The 21,073-nt window shown below is 43.7% G+C and overlaps 1 protein-coding gene across 2 annotated transcripts in view; it reads left to right on the forward strand.

Annotated features, from left to right (window-relative positions):
- Positions 1–2,587: 2,587 nt before the first annotated feature.
- The window catches only part of IL1RAPL2 (interleukin 1 receptor accessory protein like 2), a 1,030,535-nt gene continuing 1,012,049 nt past the window's right edge, over positions 2,588–21,073 (forward strand). For both annotated transcript variants that reach the window (XM_033947208.1, XM_033947209.1), the window contains exon 1: positions 2,588–3,291. The gene's annotated coding sequence lies outside the window, so the exon portion shown is untranslated. The remainder of the gene's footprint in view (positions 3,292–21,073) is intronic.

Genomic DNA, 21,073 nt, shown 5'->3' on the forward strand with positions numbered 1-21,073 from the left:
CGCAGAGCATAAGTAGGCACAAGCTGGAACAGCAGATCAGGAACAATCTGGAGCAGCGGAGCAGAAGGAATTTCGACTGCATGGGTTGGTATGGGCCATGCAACACGCTACCATGGAGCAACTCATCATCCATAGGAACCAGGAGGCTCCAAAATGTGTGTCCAAAATGAATGTGCAGCAAACCATGTTGCGAATGGGGTTCCAGAGCAGATGGATGGTGAAGGCACCCATGCTTACAAGGGTTCATCACAAGAAACGGCTAGTAGAGCATTACAATAGTCCATGCGAGACAGTACGAAGGCATAGAGTAACTGGGCAAATTCAGGTTCAGAGAACCTTGGAGCAGGAACAGGCCGGAATCGCTGAGCAGGGATGAGCCTGAACAGCTGAACAGAAAGCACCCAGAACCACAGGGCAGGCAGCAGAAGAGCCCACAGATCCGGACCACGATGGGGTACAACCGATGAACTGGCCTAGCCTGCACAAGAGGAACAAGCCAAAACAGGCTTTCTGCTCCAATGCCCAGCCACAAACCAGAAGGATCATAGCTGTAGAGAGGACTCCTGCTCAACAGCAGTGCCGCGACGAGGATTCATGGAGCCCCAGCAGAGAGCATAAGGAGGCACAACAGGTCACGCCAACTGGGAGAACCGACGTCGATGTTGGCAAACAACGCTCACACTGCTGAGGAGCCCGGAAAGACCACCTGCGCTACAGCCTATCTCCGCCCTCCACCCCAATGAAGCCGGGGAGCTCCATTGTTGACGTCAGCAGAGGTCACAATCGTGGGGACAGGCTGGAGAGGAAGGGCGGAACAACTTGAAGAAGACCTCATGAAAAAAAAAAATATGCCAAGGCTCTACAGCAAATCATAACAAATATTATCATAAAGAAAAAAAAATGTACCCCATCCTAAAATTTTTAACTAATAGTTATTAATACACTCATACACTAAACTCAAACACCAAATATTGTACAGAATGAATATTGTTTGTTTTCCCCCCCCTTATTTATACACATCCAGGGTGGGGGGGGGGATATGTTATGTTTCTTGTCTGAAATTCAATTCATGGTACAAGGGGGTAATTATATTAGTTTTTGATGGAATATTAAGTGTTATTAAAGTGTAAAGTGATTATATCTTAAGTTGCACTTATTGAAAGTTGCAATAATGAATAAAGTATATATATATATATATATAAAAGAAGACCTCGTGGCAGCCGCCATGTTACCAGCCGCATGCTCAGGAGGGCCACTGAAAAGTTCTCAGCCCAACCAACAAAGCTGGGGCAGTCTCCATCTAGGGCTATACACTTGGTCCAGTGATTTTCCAATTTTTCATTCTGTCGCAAAATTACTGAATGAAAAAATAATGCAAAATCGCTGGATGAAGTGTATAGCCCTAGATGGAGACTGCCCCAGCTTTGTTGGTCAGGCTGAGAACTTTTCAGCGGCCCCTGGTACGCCTTAAAAATCTTTCAAATAGTAAACTGCTAAAAGTGGCAAATGTGCCGCAAATGTCTGAGCAATGAGAATTTCGTTCCTAGAGCAATTGTGCTAAACATATCGATTAACTATGCACAGATTCCTGTTAGACTGCAGTCCTTCAGAACACCTGAAGCAGGGAAAAAAAAAATCCTTAGCTCTCTAGTGCAGTGCTCTTCAACCACCGGTTCACGGACCAGTGCCAGTCCACAGAAATTTCCTGCCAGTCCACAGGGCCAGCACGTGCATCAGGCCTAAAACAGTGTTCTTCAACCGCCTGTCCACGGTGCGATCGATGCGGCGTTATCTTCGAGCCAGCTCCCTCTTCCTAACTGATTCAGTGCACAAAGCCACGGGAAGCGGCTCCTACGGACATCCTGTGCCTGAACCGGAAGCCTTCTCTCTGACGTTGCAACGTCAGAGGGAAGGCTTCCAGATGAGGCATGGGACGTGCAAGGTGCAATTAGTACTATTATGGGGCGGTGTCTGGGGTGGAGACTGGGTAGAGATGGGCAGGGTCTGGCCCACGACTTAGCCCAGTGTTCTTCAACCCGCTGGTCCACGGACCGATGCCGGTCCACAGAATAATTCTTTTATTTCTGCCAGTCCATAGGTGTAAAAAGGTTGAAAAACACTGCTCTAGTGCACATAACCAGATCAGGCATTTATCAAGACATAAACAAGAAGACCCTTCATCTATTGGCGGGTTTCTAATTCTTTGCAATCCAGAAAATTTCTCAGGGATCTGATTAACAACCCCCCCCTCCCACTGAAAAGTGAGTAGTATTTGAAGTTTTCCGCTCAAGCATATAATATGCCAGAGGAAAGTGCATTGCCATTCTGCAGCCGTCACAATGAACACGTTCCTGAGGTTGCATTGGGCATTTGGCCCCTAGATGGCGCTGCTGCGTCACATTTTTAGACCAAGGTACGTAGAAAAAAGTGTCATCCCCCCCCCCCCCCCTTCTGAATGGGAAGTGCTTTGTAGAGGGAATGTATGGGCAGAATGCCTTCGGATCGCTTTTCTTCACCTGAACTTCAGAATCAAAGAGTGTAGCATGCACGACGTGCGATTATTTTTCTCGTCCCTTATTGCCTGATTGGGGAGGGAGGGGGGGGGACCCCAAACTGATAGCTGGGGATCACTCTTCCAGGGCTTCCCAGGCACTGCTGAGAAATAATGCGATTAGAGAGGCACTGGAGCTGGTTCTGGGGGGGATTTTTGGTCTGTTTTGTTTTCATTCCAATTTCAAAGCATTTTTTTTTTTTTGCATGGCACATCGAGTACGACTTTTCCTTCTTTTATTTTTACAAAAATAAAGTTGCAGAGATTACAGAATAGCAAGTGACCTGTGAAAGTTAACTCAGAGGAAAGAAAAGTGGCTGGACTGCAGCGTCCTTGATTGCATGGGAGAAGAAAGCAAAGTAGACGGGCAGCGAGAGGTCAGACGCCCAAATAGCAGTGAGAGAAGGCTACTCTCTTTGCACGCGTTAATTAGCATTAATCGTCACTACAGACCCCTGGAGCACAGAATTGGACAACTGGTGGAAAGGAGTTTCTCCTCTGTGTTAAAGTGAGGGGCGACCGTTAGGAGTTGATCCCTTTTGGGGGGTTAAATCCTGCAAGCTGAAATTAAACTCAGCTGGAGAAGACATGGCGAAGACTTTCTAAAGCTTTTCCACCTGTGCTAGGAGGGCAGATGCTGCGCACGTCTGGTCAATGTATGGATTGATCGGCGTCAATAAATTGGAACAGAAGGAAGGATGTCAATGACTGGCCCTCTAAGATTCAATTGACAATACTAGGTAAGTTGCATTGACCTACCTTCCACTTCCTTACCACAGGGTGAATTTTAGCTTTTATAGAAACTGGCTTTGGATTTCTTTTTAATAGTGTCTTTTCTTCAACACCCCCCCCCCCCATCTGAAAGAAATATGCCGCTGAAAATGTGCTGGTGCCATTCTCACATCGGTCACTAAGTAACAGGCCATTTTATTTTGTGTCGCGATATAACACGTGGTACGAATGGTTTGAGCTTGGCTATTGGTCCCCCCCCAGTCTAAGAGAAGGTTAATAATGGGGGGGGGGGAGGGGGGATTTCACCTATATCTTCCATCTCAGAGGTTACCTTATATAGTCCTGATGGATAACAAATCTTATACTGTATCTTTTAAAAGAGAAAACTGTTCTTAAGTGAGAACTTTTTTTTTTTTTTTTTGGGGGGGGGGGATAAAAACATAGAGTAATCCTTTTCAATGTACTGAATTGATCCCCTGTAAAGCAAAGAGCTTCCCTGTAGCTTTAGATTTTAATTTGCGTGTAGTTTTTTTTCCCCTACCAGAGGAAAGCTTTAATTATGAAGTTAGTAAGCAGGAGGTGGCCATTAATCCTGACAGACGGAGTCCTTTGGTTCTGGAGCCACAAGCTGCTCTGAATACTGTGATATATTCAAAGAAGGAACCGTATCGCTTGCGGTCACAATTTGATATGAGCTCTTCTTTTTTGTGTGTGAACAGTGAGCACATGAGTTTGTGTGTGTGTACATTTCATTGAGGGGGAGGGGGTGACAAAGTAGCCTAGTTTCTCATGCTGGAACCCTTTTGTCCCCCTCTCCGTTGCTTTCAGATTCTGTCTCCTGTGAGCTTCCTGTAAGGCTGTCAGACTCAGGATGCAAACACGCATTTGGTCTGGTCCTTCTTTAATACCCCTTCCCCCCAAAAAATTGTTTTTCTGGGAACCTTCTAAGACTTTTTTTTTTTTTTTAAACTCACGAGAAAAGTAAATTGTGCTGACTGTTGCACTTTCCTCCTGAAATTGGCAAGATTAAGGAACTCGACTGGGTTGACACCAATCCTCCCCCCGGGAGACTGCTCTGTCCGGCACTTGACATCTGTGGCAATCACAGCACAGAAGCTGTTAAGTGCAAATAGCTCTTTTCCTCTTTTTACTCACCTAGGGGGGTGGGGTGGTAATTTTAGGCAGATTTATAATTAGTTCAAGACATTTTCGGTTATTCCACTACCAGCAGACTTGACAAATAGGCGGATAAGTGTACCATTATTTATCTTATGCGATGGTACTGTGGCATACCCAATGCAGGGCGCGTAGAAGCGGGAGACGGAAAACTTTAAATGGACAGGGACGCACTAAGGAAATTAAAGGAATTTTGACAAAATGCCTGATGTATCTGTGACAGGCTTTAGTTCTTCAAAACAATTCTGTGTTTGAGAGTATTTCTTTTTTTTTTTTTTTTTCTTTTAATTTATATTCTGCATATCCTACAATTCTGTGCGAATTACAAATTATTCAGGTACTCGAGCATTATTCCCTAACTGTCCCAGTGGGCTCCCACGCTATCTAATGTACCTGGGGCAATGGGGATTAAGTGACTTGCCCAGGGTCACAAGGAGCAGTGCGGGATTTGAACCCACAACCTCAGGGTGCCAAGGCTGTAGATCTAACCACTGTACCCCACACTCCCACAATGCTACTCATGTCCTGTGATTCAGACTCCCCAATGTCAGTTTGCAAAAGACAGCTATTGAATCTGTGCAATGGATTCCCATGTATTGGAGCAGCTTCCCCCTTTCCCAAAGTTTCTTGCTCTATCTTGGAGATAAAAATTTGGAATCTGCTCATTTTTTTTGCATACGAAAAGACTCAAACTGCTAGTAGAAAGCTTTGGCTACACATTTAGATCATATGGCGGTTTTCGCTTCCCCCTCCCCCTCGCTCTTTAGAACTATTTTCCAGCTTTATTACCGAGGCGATTATTGGGTTTTCAGACTTCTGGAAGGTGCAGGTTCAGGAGCGCGGCTGTGCTGAACATCTGCTTAACTACGAGCAGATTTCCTAGAGAAGAGGGGTACTAGGCGAAATTCAAGTTTGAAAAGTGGGTTATAATAAAGGTGTTTTTATGATAAGCAAACATACAAGCTTTCCTTTTTTAAGAGAAAAAGTTAGTTCAATAAGTAAGGCATCATCGTATTTACTTTGTTCTTTTTCTGTATTTATTACCTTTAACCCGTCTACCCCATCACCTTAGCCAAACATCTGTAATTCTATTGAACTTGCTGCTCTCCATGGTGCTGGAAGGATATGAGTTGGGGTGTTTTCCTGCCTCATGACCTCGTTTAGGGGTTTCTTGTATAGACTCTCCCATCTTTATTTCTCTTTATTGTTCCCATATGTAATATAACTAGAAAACTCAGTGTATGTCAAAAGCCATTACATTTGCAGTCTGGTAGTTTTCATTCTTCTGACAAGCAAGGCTGAAGTTGTGTGAAAGCCAGGAGTTAAATTCAGAACTGAGTTGTAGAAGGTGGAGCCTAGGCTGGGCTAAGCCTATTTACTCATGGAATTCCCCAGAGCTCATAATTTAAGACTGGTTAGAGAGAGGTTAAGCAGCCAGGGGCAAACTAATTAGGGTCTCTACCTCCAGAGCTGGACGCTTTGCTCGTGCCACACTGCTATCTCTAAGAATTTATTTATTTAAAAAATTATATACCGCATGCAACTATGCGGTTTCCATATCGCATACATAAAATCTTGTTTCCCTGTGATTACGTAGAAACATAGAAACAGACGGCAGATAAGGGCCACGGCCCATCAAGTCTGCCCACCCCAATAACCCTCCCCTACCTTTCTCTGTGAAGAGATCCCACGTGACGATCCCATTTTGTCTTAAAATCAGGCACGCTGCTGGCCTCGATTACCTGTAGTGGAAGATTATTCCAGCGATCAACCACCCTTTCGGTGAAGAAGTATTTCCTGGTGTCACCGTGTAGTTTCCCGCCCCTGATTTTCCATGGATGCCCTCTTGTTGCCGTGGGGCCTTTGAAAAAGAAGATATCTCCCCTCTCTCTGCGTTCCTCGAGTGAGTATAGCTGCAATTTTTTCAGCCGTTCGTCATACGGGAGGCCCACATATAACATAGACATGTCTAAACAACATCATTAATTGTCCCTGTTATAAACAGGGATAGAGCACAAATTTAATCAATTCAGAAATACAATCAAGCTTTAAATCGTACATTGCTGTCAAAAGAATTCTAAAAGACATTTATCAACTGAAATATCCCTTAGCATAAGAAGGCATTGGCAAATAATTGGAGTTTTCAGCATTTTCTTAAAATTCATCCTCCTCACACAAAATTGCAGGATACCAGGCAAGGCATTCCATAGTGCTGTGATTGCCACAGATGTCAAGCGCCGGACAGAGCAGTCTCCCGTGGGGAGGATTGGTGTCAACCCAGTCGAGTTCCTTAATCTTGCCAATTTCAGGAGGAAAATGCAACAGTCAGCACAATTTACTTTTCTCGCGAGTTAAAAAAAAAAGTCTTAGAAGGTTCCCAGAAAAACAATTTTTTGGGGGGAAGGGGTATTAAAGAAGGACCAGACCAAATGCGTGTTTGCATCCTGAGTCTGACAGCCTTACAGGAAGCTCACAGGAGACAGAATCTGAAAGCAACGGAGAGGGGGACAAAAGGGTTCCAGCATGAGAAACTAGGCTACTTTGTCACTCCCCCCCCTCAATGAAATGTACACACACACAAACTCATGTGCTCACTGTTCACACACAAAAAAGAAGAGCTCATATCAAATTGTGACTGCAAGCGATACGGTTCCTTCTTTGCATATATCACAGTATTCAGAGCAGCTTGTGGAGGAGTGTGTGGCACAGTGGTTGGATCTACAGCCTCAGCATCCTTGGGTTGTGGGTTCAAGCCCCGTGCTTCTCCTTGGGCAAGTCACTCAGTCCTCCATAGCCCCAGGTACGTTAGATAGATTGTGAGCCCACCGGGACAGATAGGGAAAATGCTTGAGTACCTGATTGTAAAAACCGCTTAGATAACCTTGATAAGCGGTATATAAAAATCCTAATAAACTTCTACGCCAGCCACAGATACCATTGATGCTCCGATCCTAGCATGCATAATCAACATTCTACCCTCCAAATGATAACCCCTTTAAACAGGAGAAGAAAACAACCAGCAACCAGCAAAGTGTCTGAAGCCTCAATCCACCTATAGAATATGTATTTCAGCCCTGATTAAAACTTATGTTCACTATAAATAATGAGAATTTTTGTACTCATTGGCTTTAATGCAGCAGTCTCAAACTCGCAGCCCATGGGCCGCATGCGGCTTGCCAGGTACTATTTTGAGGCCCTCGGTCTGTACGCGATTGCCCACTCCACAAGTGTCTGGTCGCTGTAACCTCACGCAAGCGCTTTCCTGCATCTGTACCCGACTGTGAGGTGGAGTCCAATCGCGTGCAGACACAGGAAAGCACTTGCGTGAGGTTGCAGCAGTGAGGCGGGAGATGTTCCAAGAACGTAAGACAACCATTGGAGCAATGGTTGGAGGCAGTGCAGCTTTTGCGTGTGTCCGATGCTGAAGGAGGTGAGAGCTGAAGGCAGTTGCCGACGCCTGTTATAACTTATGATCTTTTGTTAATTCAAAGGAAAAGGAAAAAATGTTAAACTTTAACTGTGAGGGCCGCAGGAAAAATAGGGTACTTGGAGGGCCGCAGAAAAAAAATAGTTAATGTCTTATTAAAGAGATGAGAGTTTTGCATGAGGTAAAGTAAAGATTTGTAAACTATAAAGAGTTTTACCTCATGCAAAATTGCCAGTGGGCCCCTTTTACAAAGGTGCGCTAGCGTTTTTAACGCACGCATCGGATTAGCGCGTGCTAGCCCCAAATCTTTCATATGCTGTTCACTGTTTTCTATTAAAAATCATTGTGAAAACTGTTGAAACTGTGAATGACATGGTGGGAGACCTGGCCTGTTCCTGAAGGAGAGGCGAAACATGGTGAAGAAAGCGCTGGGAATCAGCGATTTTGCTCTGTAAACGCTTTGAATTGGCGATTTCTCTATGCAAGCTGATGTAATGGGGGGGGGGGGGGGGTTTAGGAGCCACCAAGCTAAAAAACTGCAAATAATCGAAACTGCGAATGCTGAAACCGCGAATACGGAGGGAGAACTGTTTTTGCAACCGTAGCTTTGACTGCGGTGTTACGACTCCACTTGAAATTACCAGAGACCATTAGAGCTGGTGATGCCGTTCACCTTTTTTTTTTTTCCTACTCTGAATGTAATTGCAGCGATATAATTGCCACCCAGCAGTTTACTTCTGTGAATGCAGTACTGTGAGAAGGCATGGCCAGGCAGGTATAGTAATCCTTCCATTGTGTACCTCCGTGCTGCTGTGTGGTGCTGTACTGAGAGACCTTGGCCCCCTGAGAAGTTTAATTGTAGGCTAAAAATACATATCTTTGAGTTGTATTTCTGCTGTCAGAAAAGAGATGTGTTAAAATGGTCTTATGCTGTTTGTATTTATTCGTTTCACTTTCTATCCCGTTTTCCCCAATGAGCTCAGAACCGGTTACATGTTAAACATATATATTATACAGTCAAGACGGTTTACATGGTATAAACATACATACATGCGGTCCGAACGGTTACAATATGAAGAATTAAATCTGATGGGAAGCTTAGCCAGTCTCCTGCATTCAAACTGGTAGAACCTTGGAACAAACTCCCTGACTCTGTAAGATTGATAGGTCAGCCACAACAATTTCGTAAAGCCCTAAAAACTTTGTTGTTCACACAATATCTTAATGGTTTATCTACTGAAGTGACGAATTGATAGCATTTTCGCATTCACTCTCGCGGGTTCGTATTCTTTCATATATTCTGGTCTTAATTATTTGTGAACTGATTCAAGCTCTGTTAGAAGATGACCCATAAATAAACCGAAGACTAGACTAGATTAGAATATGGCATGTTTATGATATAATGACCTAGTATGGCATATACGTACAGGTTCCAGTACATTTCTCCCTCCGAATCCACGTTTTTGTTTTTTGTTGGGTTTTTTAAATCCATTTTCATTTTTTGGGCTATTTTTAAGCCCTCTTAGACCCCCCCCCCCCTTAAGCCTTACCTGGTGGTCTAGCGGGTTTTTGGGGCAGAAGCGATCTTCCTATCCCGTCATAGTGATCTGACTCGTGCAGATCACTATGACGGGAGCTCACGGCAGCCATTTCCTATGAGTGATCTTCACGGGGCAGGAGTGTAGGAAGATCGCTCCTGCCCCAAAAACCAGGTAAAGCTTAAGGGATGCCGCGGAGGGTGGATCATAGCCGGCCCAAATATTATTCATGATTTTTTTAAATATTTGTGGGCCGGCTCTGCCCCTAACTCCCATGGATACGGAGGGAGAAGTATATACCTTTCTTCTCTCTTATTTAAAAAAAAAAAAAAGGTATGGTAGTAAGCAAGGGATTAGGTGAAGAGGTATGTTTTTATTGCTTTTCTAAAGTTCAGGAGCCCTTTGAGGGGGGGGTAGTTGATTCCAGTAATTACGTGGGAAATGGGAGTAGGATTGTTGTCTGTCATTCTGTAGTTGAAAGGCATGGCCTGGGGGTATCTGGAGGTGTCAGTGGTGTAGGCGGAGGGGAGGGTGCGGTCATCCCCAGGCCTGATTGTTCTAAGGGCATGGCACCCCTCTCTGCCCCCTGATCCTCTCCTTGCCACGCGCCCCTTGCCTTCGCCTGTACCTCTTTTTACTTCCCCGGCGTGAGGTTGCTGCTTGCGTCGGCATCAGCGCTCTCTCTCTGATGTCACTTCTGGGACCCGCGCCTAGGAACTGACGTCAAAGAGTGAGCCGACACTGACGTGGGCATGCTGCTCACGCCGTAGAAGTTAAAAAGCTACAGGGAAGGGGGCACACGTGTATGTGGGGGGGGGGGGTGGGGCAGGTAAGAGGGCTATGGAGGGGTGCTACTGCCCCAGGCATTGATCACCCTTACTACACCACTGGGAGGCGTGTTTCTTCCTGGGAGCAGAGTGGTTTGTTCGGGACGTATGGAGTAAGTTTGTCTAACGTGTAGCCTGGCACCATGTGCAGGGATTTGTACGCTAGCGTCAAGTCCTCAAAGACGCAGCATTTGACTATGGGTAGCCAGTGGGCTGATGAAAGACTGGGATACAGGGTCATGGGTGCGAAGGTTCTTTAGAAGTCTGATTACACTTCTCCCCCCATATTCGCGGTTTCAGCAATCGTGGTTTCGATTATTCGCGGTTTTGTTTTTTGCTAATCATTTTTATTAAAGTCAACCCAGAGGAACAAATGGGATACTGGAAAATCAGATGCAACCAGAAGCGGCTGTGAACAATGCAAAACAATCAGCATAGAAGGTATGAAGAACATAACAACCATATCTAGAAAAGAAAGATAGAAAGAGGAGGAGATGCCCAAAATCCCCCACCCAGAGTAAACCAAGAGATCAAGTGCACAAGTCGAAGAGCGTGTGTGAGGTCACTGAGCAGAGCACCCTCCTCAGGCCAAGAAGATGAAAACAACGATAGAGAGAAAGCTCCAGACCGCTGTCTTAAGGATAATCCAATAGCAAAAACATCCCGACTCCCCCATTGGCCCCATACATTTTTAATATGTAGTACTGATCCCTAGTAATCCCCAAAGCAAGGGGCAAGATACACGCTATACATCACAAACCAGACAAACAATCATTCAATTTGGCACCACGCACACTCCCCATTCCCCCCCCACATGTCGGGAGACTAGAGGTAACCGCAGGAACTCTCTCCATAAAGCCAAGTATGCCCGAACCTCCGGGCTGGCAGAGCATTTATGATAACAAAGCTCAAATCGTGCTAGCTCAGACATCTGATTGAGCCAGCATTCCAGGGGGACGGTCCCATCCTGGGTCCAATAGGCTCCTCCCTCCCAATTACGTCAGCTTGCATAGGGAAATCACTGATTCCAAGCGTTTACAGAGAAAATCGCCGATTCCCAGCACTTTCTTCACCATGTTTTGCCTCTTCTTCAGGAACAGGCCAGGTCTCCCACCATGTTATTTGCGGTTTCACCATATTCACGATGGTTTTTAATAGAAAACAGCGAATAACGTATGAAAGTTATTCGCAGTATTTCCGTATTCACGGGTCTGTTAATCCCCTGTCACAACGAATACGGAGGGAGAAGCGTACTGCATTTTGAACACGTTGGAGACGGTGTATATTCTTTGCTGTGAGACCGTAGAACAGTGCGGGAGAGGATGAAGGCACAGAGAAGTTGGGTGAAGTCGGAGTGGGATCCCTAGGATAGTAGACTTGGGGGTGGGTCAGTAGAGTGGGCAGGGTTGGGTTAGGGTTGAGCTATGGCCCTTATCTGCCGTCATCTTCTATGTTTCTATTATTTCCTGGAGTGATATATAAGTAAGAAGGTTTTTTATGGGGTTTTTTTTTAATAATCTATTTTGCGATAGCTCAGAAAAAATGTAAAAGTGGGAAGTTGTCTTTGCAACTGATGTGCATTAGTTGATTCTGTAAAATGAACTTTTCTTCCACCTTTTATGTTTGAGATGTAGACATTTTATGGGAGCAGAATGATGGGGTAAAGTGGTTGAGGGGTGTGATACAATGGGCAGCAATTACTACTATTATTAATTATAGAAATAATTAGGAGAGAGATTGCAAGGTAACAAAATGGTGTGGAGTAGGAGAAGGGATAATGAGCAGAAAATAAAAAAAACAACATCTCCCATTGGTAGAGACTTTGCCTAGGACATAGGCAGGTAGAGGCAGTCAAAGAAAGAGCCTCCCAAAGAGTGCAGGGTCTACCGCAAAAGCTATGAGATGTTTGTCTCGTGCATGTTCATTCAGAATAATTCCTGACATCTGGATTTCCCCGGACATGTCCTTCTTTTCGAGGACATGTCTGGGGGTCCAGACAGCATTTCAAAAACCCGGCACTTTGGGTTTTGAAAAGCTTCCTCGAAATCGAGTCGGGCAGGAGGGCATCTGCGCATGCGAGGCAGCGGGTGGCGAGGCTAGGGCAGGAGTGGGATTGGGGCATAATGAGGCTGGGTTGGGTGGAACTGGGGGTGGGAAGTAAAATCTGGTAACCCTAGACAATGGTCTCCAATGTGTGGCCTCAGGGTTGCATGCGGCCCCCAAAGACCTCCATTGCAGCCCTCAAACCGTTGGCTGAAATGCTCTTCAAGTCCTGTAAAAGCCTTAATTTCAATCTAGCCCACTTAGATTATTTGCAGTTACAATATCAAGTGTTACTCCAGTGTCTCATTTTATGGAATTTGCTACTGTTGACAATTCACACTAAAGTGAGTTTTTAAAACATATCCTTGAAGTGTTGTAGAATCAATAGTCGTATTAATTTTTAATGTTTAATACCCAGTTTGAAAATGTAGGTCAAGGCAGTTTACAAAATTAGTAGTATATGTAATCTTGAAATCTTTAAGTGGCCCTCGGAGCTTTCTCATATTCGCAATGTAGCCCTTTATATACAAAAGGTTGGAGACCACTGCCGTAGGTCACCAGGACAGGTTTCTGAAACTGGTCTAAAGAAGAGGGAGAACAGAAAACAGGCTAGACTCAGGCCTTCATATAACTTTAGTTTGTTTCTTGTGCATTATTTATATCTCATTTCATAGGAAAGAATGTTTTCCAAAAAGAAGAGGTTACGGTTGAGGGATTGCTTATAATATTTCCTTTAAGGTGGATGGGTGCTTGGTGACATAGCATAGCTCTAGCAGGTATGCCTAGGGTTTCAAATCTTGGATAATTAGGGGTTCTTTAAGGTAGTGGTCCCCAAGTTGTGGTGTTTTTTTTTTATTTTTTTATTTTTGCATCAAGGACCGGTTTCGTATAAGAGAATTTTTCTAGGGATTGGAGGGGGGGTAGAGATTCATGAACATTATCTATCTTAATTATTACATTTTATATTATGCACTTTATTTCTATTATTATTACATTGTAATATATAAAATACAGTGATACCTTAGAATCCGAACTTAATCCGTTCCAGAACCCCGTTCGAGTTCCAAAGCGTTCGCGTTCCAAGACAATTTTTCCCTTTGAAAATAATAGAAACTAGATTAATCCATTCCTGGGCCCCACAAACTCAAATTTTAACAGCATATATACTGGATTTTAAGGTAAAATATTAACAAATATTCCAAAGCAGCATTCAGATTCTGGGGCAGAAACACACACACAATGTGCAGGGGGGGGTTCGGATTCCAAAGCAGAGTTCGGATTCTGAGGCAGAATTTACTACAAAAAAAAAAGTTCGGATTCCAAAGCGTTCAAGTTCTGGGGCATTCAGATTCCGAGGTACCACTTTATAATACAACTCACCTTAATGCAGGGGGAGTACTGAACTTGTTTCCATGCAACTAGATGGTCCCATCTTCTCCGTTGCTCCCCTGTACCTCCATACCAGCAACAGGCCTTTTCTCTCCTCCTGCACTGCTCCTCTGTGCCTCCACACCGCGTGGCTCCAGACTCTGCCCCACAATGCATTGGTCCCTTGTGCCTGCACACCACTTTAAAAAAACAAAACAAAACCCAACCCCCCCCCCCAAAATATCTACAGTGCAGAAGCACTGGCTTGGGTTCCTGCTCTTCAGAAAGGTGGGGGGTGGGGCAGGGGTAGTATGAGACCTGGAACAGTAAAAAGAAAGAGAGGAATGAATACTAGGAAAAGAAGCAGGAGACGGATGTTGGGGAAGGTAGATTGCTAGCAAAAGGGGGAAGTGATGTGGGACAGATGTTGAGGTATGGGCATTCGCGCATGCGCAGATGCCCTCCTGCCCGACTCGATTTCGAGGAAGCTTTTCAAAACCCAAAGTGCCGGGTTTTTGAAACGCTGTCTGGACCCCCAGACATGTGCTCGAAAAGAAGGACATGTCCGGGGAAATCCAGATGTCAGGAATTATTCTGAATGAACATGCACGAGACAAACATCTCATAGCTTTTGGGGTAGACCCTGCACTCTTTGGGAGGCTCTTTCCTTGACTGCCTCAGAATGCCGCTGCTAAGCTTATCTTCGCAAAAAGCAAATTCGACCATGTATCACCGCTTTTGTTCAAGCTCCACTGGCTTCCGATAATCTCAAGAGTCCACTTCAAATGTGCCTGCCTTACTTTCAAGATCCTACACGGCATCCCCCCCCCCCTCCTTTATTCCTCTTTCTTGGAACTCCTCTCACCCCAATTCCACCAGATCCACCCAAAAACTGAAAATTTCCTTTCCCTCTCTAAAAGGCGTCTCCCTTGTAGGAAAACTAGGTTCCTCCCTCCCTTTTAGAATCACTGAGCTCTGGAACAACCTTACCTCCCCTCTTAGGAATCTGAGCTCCCTCCAACTCTTCCGTAAACATCTGAAAACCTGGTTATTCTCAAAAATGTAACTCTTCCTCCCTCTCTGTTTATTCTAGTCCGCTAAATTTCCTCTTCATCTTTCCCTCCACTGGAGCTCCTTTCTACCCTAATTCTACCCTAATTCTACCCTAACCGTGTCGAGCTCTGCGAATGTAGAGATGATGTGGTGTACAAACCTAAGGTTTGATTTAGTTTAGCCTCTACCTGCCTATGTCCTAGGCAAAGTCTCTACCAATGGGAGGCGTTGTTTTATTTTCTGCTCATTATCCCTTCTCCTACTCCACACCATTCTGTTACCTTGCGATCTCTCTCCTAATTATTTCTATAATTAATAGTAGTAGTAATTGGTGCCCATTGTATCAGAATCAGAGGCCCTGGGACAGGGAGGAATGGGGAAGAAAGAGGCGGGAAGGGAGGAGGGGAAGGAAAGCAGAATCCTGAGCTGGAATTTGGGTGCATAGATTAAAATTACAACACAAGAGCTCAGTTATAGGGAGAGGGAAGGATAAGGAAGTTGGAGGGATGAGAGATGGAAGAGAGGAAAATGGAGTGGAATAGCTGGAACTGCAAGATGAATGTGCCGCCTTTTGGGGAGCAGGCAGATGTTGTCAGCTCCAGTGGCAGTAAGGTTTAGACGAACAAATCTGCTCATTCACTACCGATATTATGAGTTTGTTCTGCCAGCGTTTCCCAGGGAAATCTGTAGTACTGTAATGTGCATGTAAAATAGACCTAAAATCTTAAGTGTTACCATAAATATTTAGAAGCCAGTATGAAAGCCTAAGCTGGTAGGCAGGTGAAACATGTGAGGAAACCAAGTCGGCTGACAAAATCCATCATTCATAACATACTCGTAGAGGAGATAAAACCAGGTTAGAGACTGTAAAACTGGATCTCAGAAAATAAGTTTCCAAGTTTCGGATATTTCTGGATTGGGGTTTTTATTTTTGGGGGGTCTTCTATCTGTTCCTTTTTTTGTTTTGTTTTTTGCCCCCTTTTTTTCTGTTTCAGTTTTATTTCTTCAGCATTAATATTTTAACATTCTTTCCAATTTTCTATCCTGTTGTCTCAGAGTTGTTCACATGAATTTATCCAGGTACTCGAGCATTTTTCCCTGTCTGTCCTGGTGGGTTCACAGTCCATCTAATGTACCTGGGGCAATGGTGTGATTAAGTGGCTTGCCCAGGGTCACAAGGAGCAGCATGGGTTTGAACCCACAATCCCAGGGTGCTGAGGCTGTAGCTTTAACCGCTGCACCACTCTAGAAATTAAAATGTAGTAAAATTGAGCCAAGTATAGGACAGTGAAGCCATTGTGACATTCAAGTTTCAAGTTCAAGTTTAATACAGTTTTGATTAATCGCTTCATCTAAATTCGAAGCGATGTACATTATGATAAAATTACAATGTAAAAACAAAATCATAGAAGATAATACTAACAAGGTTAATGACAAATTTGACAAAACTGGAAACAAAAGAAAATATAGGGAAGAAGTTACAATTTAAATAAGGTAAAAATAAACATATAGGGAAGGCACATAAGGGGAGGGTAATGATAATAATTTTAATAAGATAAAATTTAAAAGGAAGATAAAAATTGGAAGTGAGACTTGAAGGAGTAACATTAAGAGATTCTCATGATTATTAAGAGTTACTTAGGAGCTAGTTAGTTTATGAATGCATCACTAAACAGAAAAGTTTTTAGTTTACATTTAAATTTATCTAAATTAGTTTCTTCCCTTAGATAGCTCGGTAGAGAATTCCAAGTCTGGGGAGCAGTGACTGATCATCATCACTGATGAGGTTGGCTCTTAGGCATTGGTGGAATGAGGCATTATGATGTCACAATACCAGCTCTTCATAATACACTTCTCCGTCCGTATTCGTGGTTTCTGTATCTGCGGATTCGCTTATTCATGATTTTTCAGATGCTGACTCCAAAATTTACGCTGTCACTAAAGTTCTTTTTCCTTTTACTGTACCAAAAAAAAAGTTTATCGCTTACCATTCACTCTGAAAATCACTGCTTCCATGCTTCCCAGTGTGCACTGAGAAAAACACTGCTTCCCAGCATCCATAGAGAAAGGCTTCTTCCCAACATGCTTGCCTAATCCAAGCCCAGAAATCGCTGCTTGTAATAGTGGCTTATTTCAAAAACCGCGAATAACAGTAGAAAAATTATTTGTGGTTTTCAATAATAAAAATGAAGGCTTTTTCTAAAAACCATGAAAAACAGTAGAAAAGTTATTTGCGGTTTTTCCATATTTGCGCCTATGGTCCACCCGCATCCCCCGCGAATACGGAGGGAGAAGTGTAAGGGAGTGTTTTATCAACATGGGGAATCATTAAGATATAATATTTTACTACTAACATGTGCCGTTTTCACCACAGGTCCCATTTTATGCAATAAGACCTAGTTAATAGTAATTGGGGTTAATAGTAAAATAACACATCTTAACACTAACCTACATGGATAACTCTCCCCTTAAGTAAAGAAAAAAAATCTCTCTAGATATCAAAAGCACTGCTGCATGTAATAAATAGGAGCAAAGTATTGTGACATCACTGATGAGGTTAGCTCTTAGGCACTGGTGGAATGAGGCATTATGACATCACAATCTCGGCTCTGTTTACCAAAGGCTGAAACTCTTCATAATAAGGGAGTGTGTTACCAACATGGGCACCATTAAGATGCGGTGGTTTACCACTAACTTGTATTATTTTAGCACAGCTCTCTTTTTATGCAATGAGACCTAGTTCTAATAACTGCTCACCAGTAAACTAACACTTTTCAACAAAGCCTTCGCTGATAACTTCTCTTGAGCTGCACACTGTGGCAAACTTTTTTTTTTGAGTTGCTTTTGGAAAATTGAAGAGGGATATGACATATTTGAGCAGAGGAACCAGTTAAGTAACAGCAGAAGCCTGGGGGGTGGGGGTGGGGGTGGGCAAATAAGACCTTGCTTAATGGATGGCAAAAATACTAGTGAAAGAATAGTGGATGTTTCAGATATCATGGTTTTTGCTAAACTGCCAGCTTCAGATGGCACTCGCTGTATGACAATTCCTCAGCAGGGTACGAAAAGTCTGGACTCAACCACTACAGCCAAACGCGTAAAATAAACTATTTTAAAATTGTTACAGTTGCATTTGAAATGCATGTTTTGCTGTTAAAGCTTTGAATGTAATGTGCAATATACAATTGGTAGGCTAAACTGAAAAGTAAATAAACAATGATTTTTTTTTTTTTTTTCTCCATGCCTTGGACTAGCTGCTATTAACACAGTGGGGTTTCAGTTACTCTAATAGTCAGCTGTCAGGCCACCAGCTGGTTATTTGAACACTCACAGGACTTCATCTGTTCTGCGGTTTCAAGGCTTTAATTCAGGCATTGCTAATGGCTACATCCTTCATTATGACCAAAGGTGCAGTCACAGTGGTTTGTGGCCAAAAGCCCTGGGGGAAAGTCCAGTATGGAGGAGAAGGAGAGAGCAGCGGTGGGGTGGAGAATGTGTGAGAGAAGCAGCATAAGGCTTTTTATGGAATATTACGGTGATTTACTCAACTAAACCTTTTTTGGTCTTGAATATCACCGTTAAAAGGGAAATGAAGCTAGTCATGTTTTTATCGTTTTCCCTTTAAAGATTGGTATTTTAGTAGAAAAATAGAAAGATGACGGCAGAAAAGGGCCATAGCCCATCAAGTCTGCCCACTCTACTGACCCACCCATTAAGTCAGATTGCTAATGACCTAGTTCCTTAACTCGACCCTCGTTGCCTGGTCACTTGCCTGCCAGCTGCGAAGGTGGTGGAACTCGTGCATCACTTGGCTAGGATACAAGGAGGCTGCTGAAAAGTTCTCAGCCCAACCAACAAAGTTGGGGCAGCCTCCATCGAGGGCTATACACTTAGTCCAGTGATTTTTTTTTTTTTTTTCTCTCCCACTTTTTTCATTCCCTCGGAAAAATGTGGAAAATCATTAGACTGAGGCCTGGATTCTGTAAACTGCGTCCTGATGGTAGGCCGCTTTAGGCATCCTACAGCTGTCTAACCAGCCAATCGGGATGCAAGTTAAAAAAAAAAAAGATACTCAGGCAAGCCGCCTACATTGGAGGGCACCGGTAAGGGGCAGGCCCATCTCATTTTGATGGAGGCGGGCCTGCTGGCTGGACGGTAAGAAGACTTGTCCAGGTGGCCAACATTTAAGGTTAGTGGGTGGGGTTTAGCAGGAGGGGTGTTCAGCAGGAGGGGTTGGCCACCCTCCTGCCGGCGAGCTTCGGGGGGTGGGGGTGGGGTTCCGGCAGGAGGGGTTAGGCACCCTTCTGCCAGTGATCTTCGGGGGTGGGGGGTGTTCCAAAAGGAGGGGTTGGGCACCCTCCTGCTGGCGAGCTCTGGGGGGTGGGTGTTCCAACAGGAGGGATTGGGCACCCTCCTGCCGGTGATCTTCGTGGGGTGTTCTAACAGGAGGGGTTGGGCACCCTCCTGCCAGCGAGCTTCAGGATGGGTTGGGGGTCTTCCAGGCAGGAGTTTAAGAATGGAAAAAGGATCCAAATTAAGAAAATAATAAGAGACTTAAACACTGGCAAGTTAGATACAAAGCATTGATAAATAAAGCTAAATAGAATAAGAAGAGAAACTTGCTAAAGAGGCAAAAACTCATAGTAACAATTTTTTTAAGTACATCAGAAGCATAAAACCTGTGAGAGAATCCATGGGACCATTGGATGATCAAGGAGCAAAAGGGGCACTCGGAGAGGATAAGACCATGGCACAGAGACTGAATTAATTCTTTTACTTCGGTCTTTACAGAAGAAGATGTAAGAGCTCTACCTGAACCAGAAATAGCTATCAAGGGTGATGATGCGGAAGAACTGAAAGAAATCTTAGTGAACCTGGAAGACATAATAAGCTAAACTGACAGGTCAAAGAGTGATAAATCACCTGGACCGGATGGTATACATCCCAGGGTACTGAAAGAACTCAAACATGAAATTGCTGATCTCCTGTTAGTGATCTGTAACCTGTCACTAAATCGTCTGTAATACCTGAAGATTGGAGGGTGGCCAATGTTATGCCAATTTTTAAAAAGGGTTCCAGGGGAGATCTGAGAAATTACAAACCGGTAAGCCTGACTTTATTGCTGGGCAAAATAGTGGAAACAATTTAAAAAAAAAATTGTGGAACACTTAGACAAAAACATGATTTAATGGGATAGAGTCAGCATAGGTTCAGCCAAGGGAGGCCTTGCCTCACCAATTTGCTTGACTTCTTTGAAGGTATGACTAAACATGTGGATAAAGGTGAGCCAGTTAATATAGCCTATCTAGATTTTTAGAAAGTTTTTGACAAAGTCTCTCATGAGAGGTTCCCTGAGAAAACTAGAGTCATGGGATAGGAGGCAATGCTCAGTTATGAATTATGAATTGGTTATTGGGTTAAATGGCCATTTTTCTCAGTGGATGAGGGTAAATAATGGCGTGCACTGTTGCAGGGATCTGTTCTGGGACCAGTGCTATTTAACTTATTTATAAATGAACTGGAAATTGGAACAATGAGTGAGGTGATTAAATTTGCAGATGACCCTAAATTGTTCAGTGTTGTTAAATGCTTGCAGACTATGAAAAATTGCAGGCAGATCTTAGGAAATTGGAAGACTGGGCATCCAAATGGCTGATGAAATTTAATGTGGACCAATACAAAGTGATGCACATTGGGAAGAAGAATACAAATCATAGTTAACGGATGCTAGGGTCGACCTTGGGGGTCAGCGCTCAAGAAAAAGATCTGAGTGTCATCGTGGACAATACGCTGAAACATTCCACCGATTGTGCGGTGGCAGCCAGGAAAGCAAACAAGAGGGTAGGAATTATTAGAAAAAGTGATGGTAAACAAGACTAAGAATGTTATAATGCCTTTGTATCGCTAAAGAATGCGGCCTCACCTTGAGTATTGCGTTCAATTCTGGTCTTATCTCAAAAAAGATATACCGGCACTAGAAAGGATTCAAAGAAGAGCGACCAATATGATAAAGGGGATGGAACGTCTTTCATTTGAGGAAAGAGGTTAGGGCTCTTCAGGTTGGAAAAGAGATGGCTGAGTGGAGATATGATTGAAGTCAACAAAATCCTGATTGGTGTAGAACAGGCACAAGTGGATTGGGTGGTTTTTTTGGGGTTTTTTTTTTGTACTGCATCAAGATTACAAAGATTAGGGGACACTCAATGAAGTTAGAGTAATACTTTTAAAACCAATAGGAGGAAATATTTTTTACTCAGAGAATAGTTAAGCTTTGGAATTCATTGCCAGAGGATGTGGTAAAAGCGGTTAATATAGCTGGTTTTAAAAAGGTTTTGGCAAGTTCCTGGAGTAAAAGTCC

This window comes from Geotrypetes seraphini, chromosome 5 (genome assembly GCF_902459505.1).
Source record: "Geotrypetes seraphini chromosome 5, aGeoSer1.1, whole genome shotgun sequence".
Lineage (NCBI taxonomy): Eukaryota > Metazoa > Chordata > Amphibia > Gymnophiona > Dermophiidae > Geotrypetes > Geotrypetes seraphini.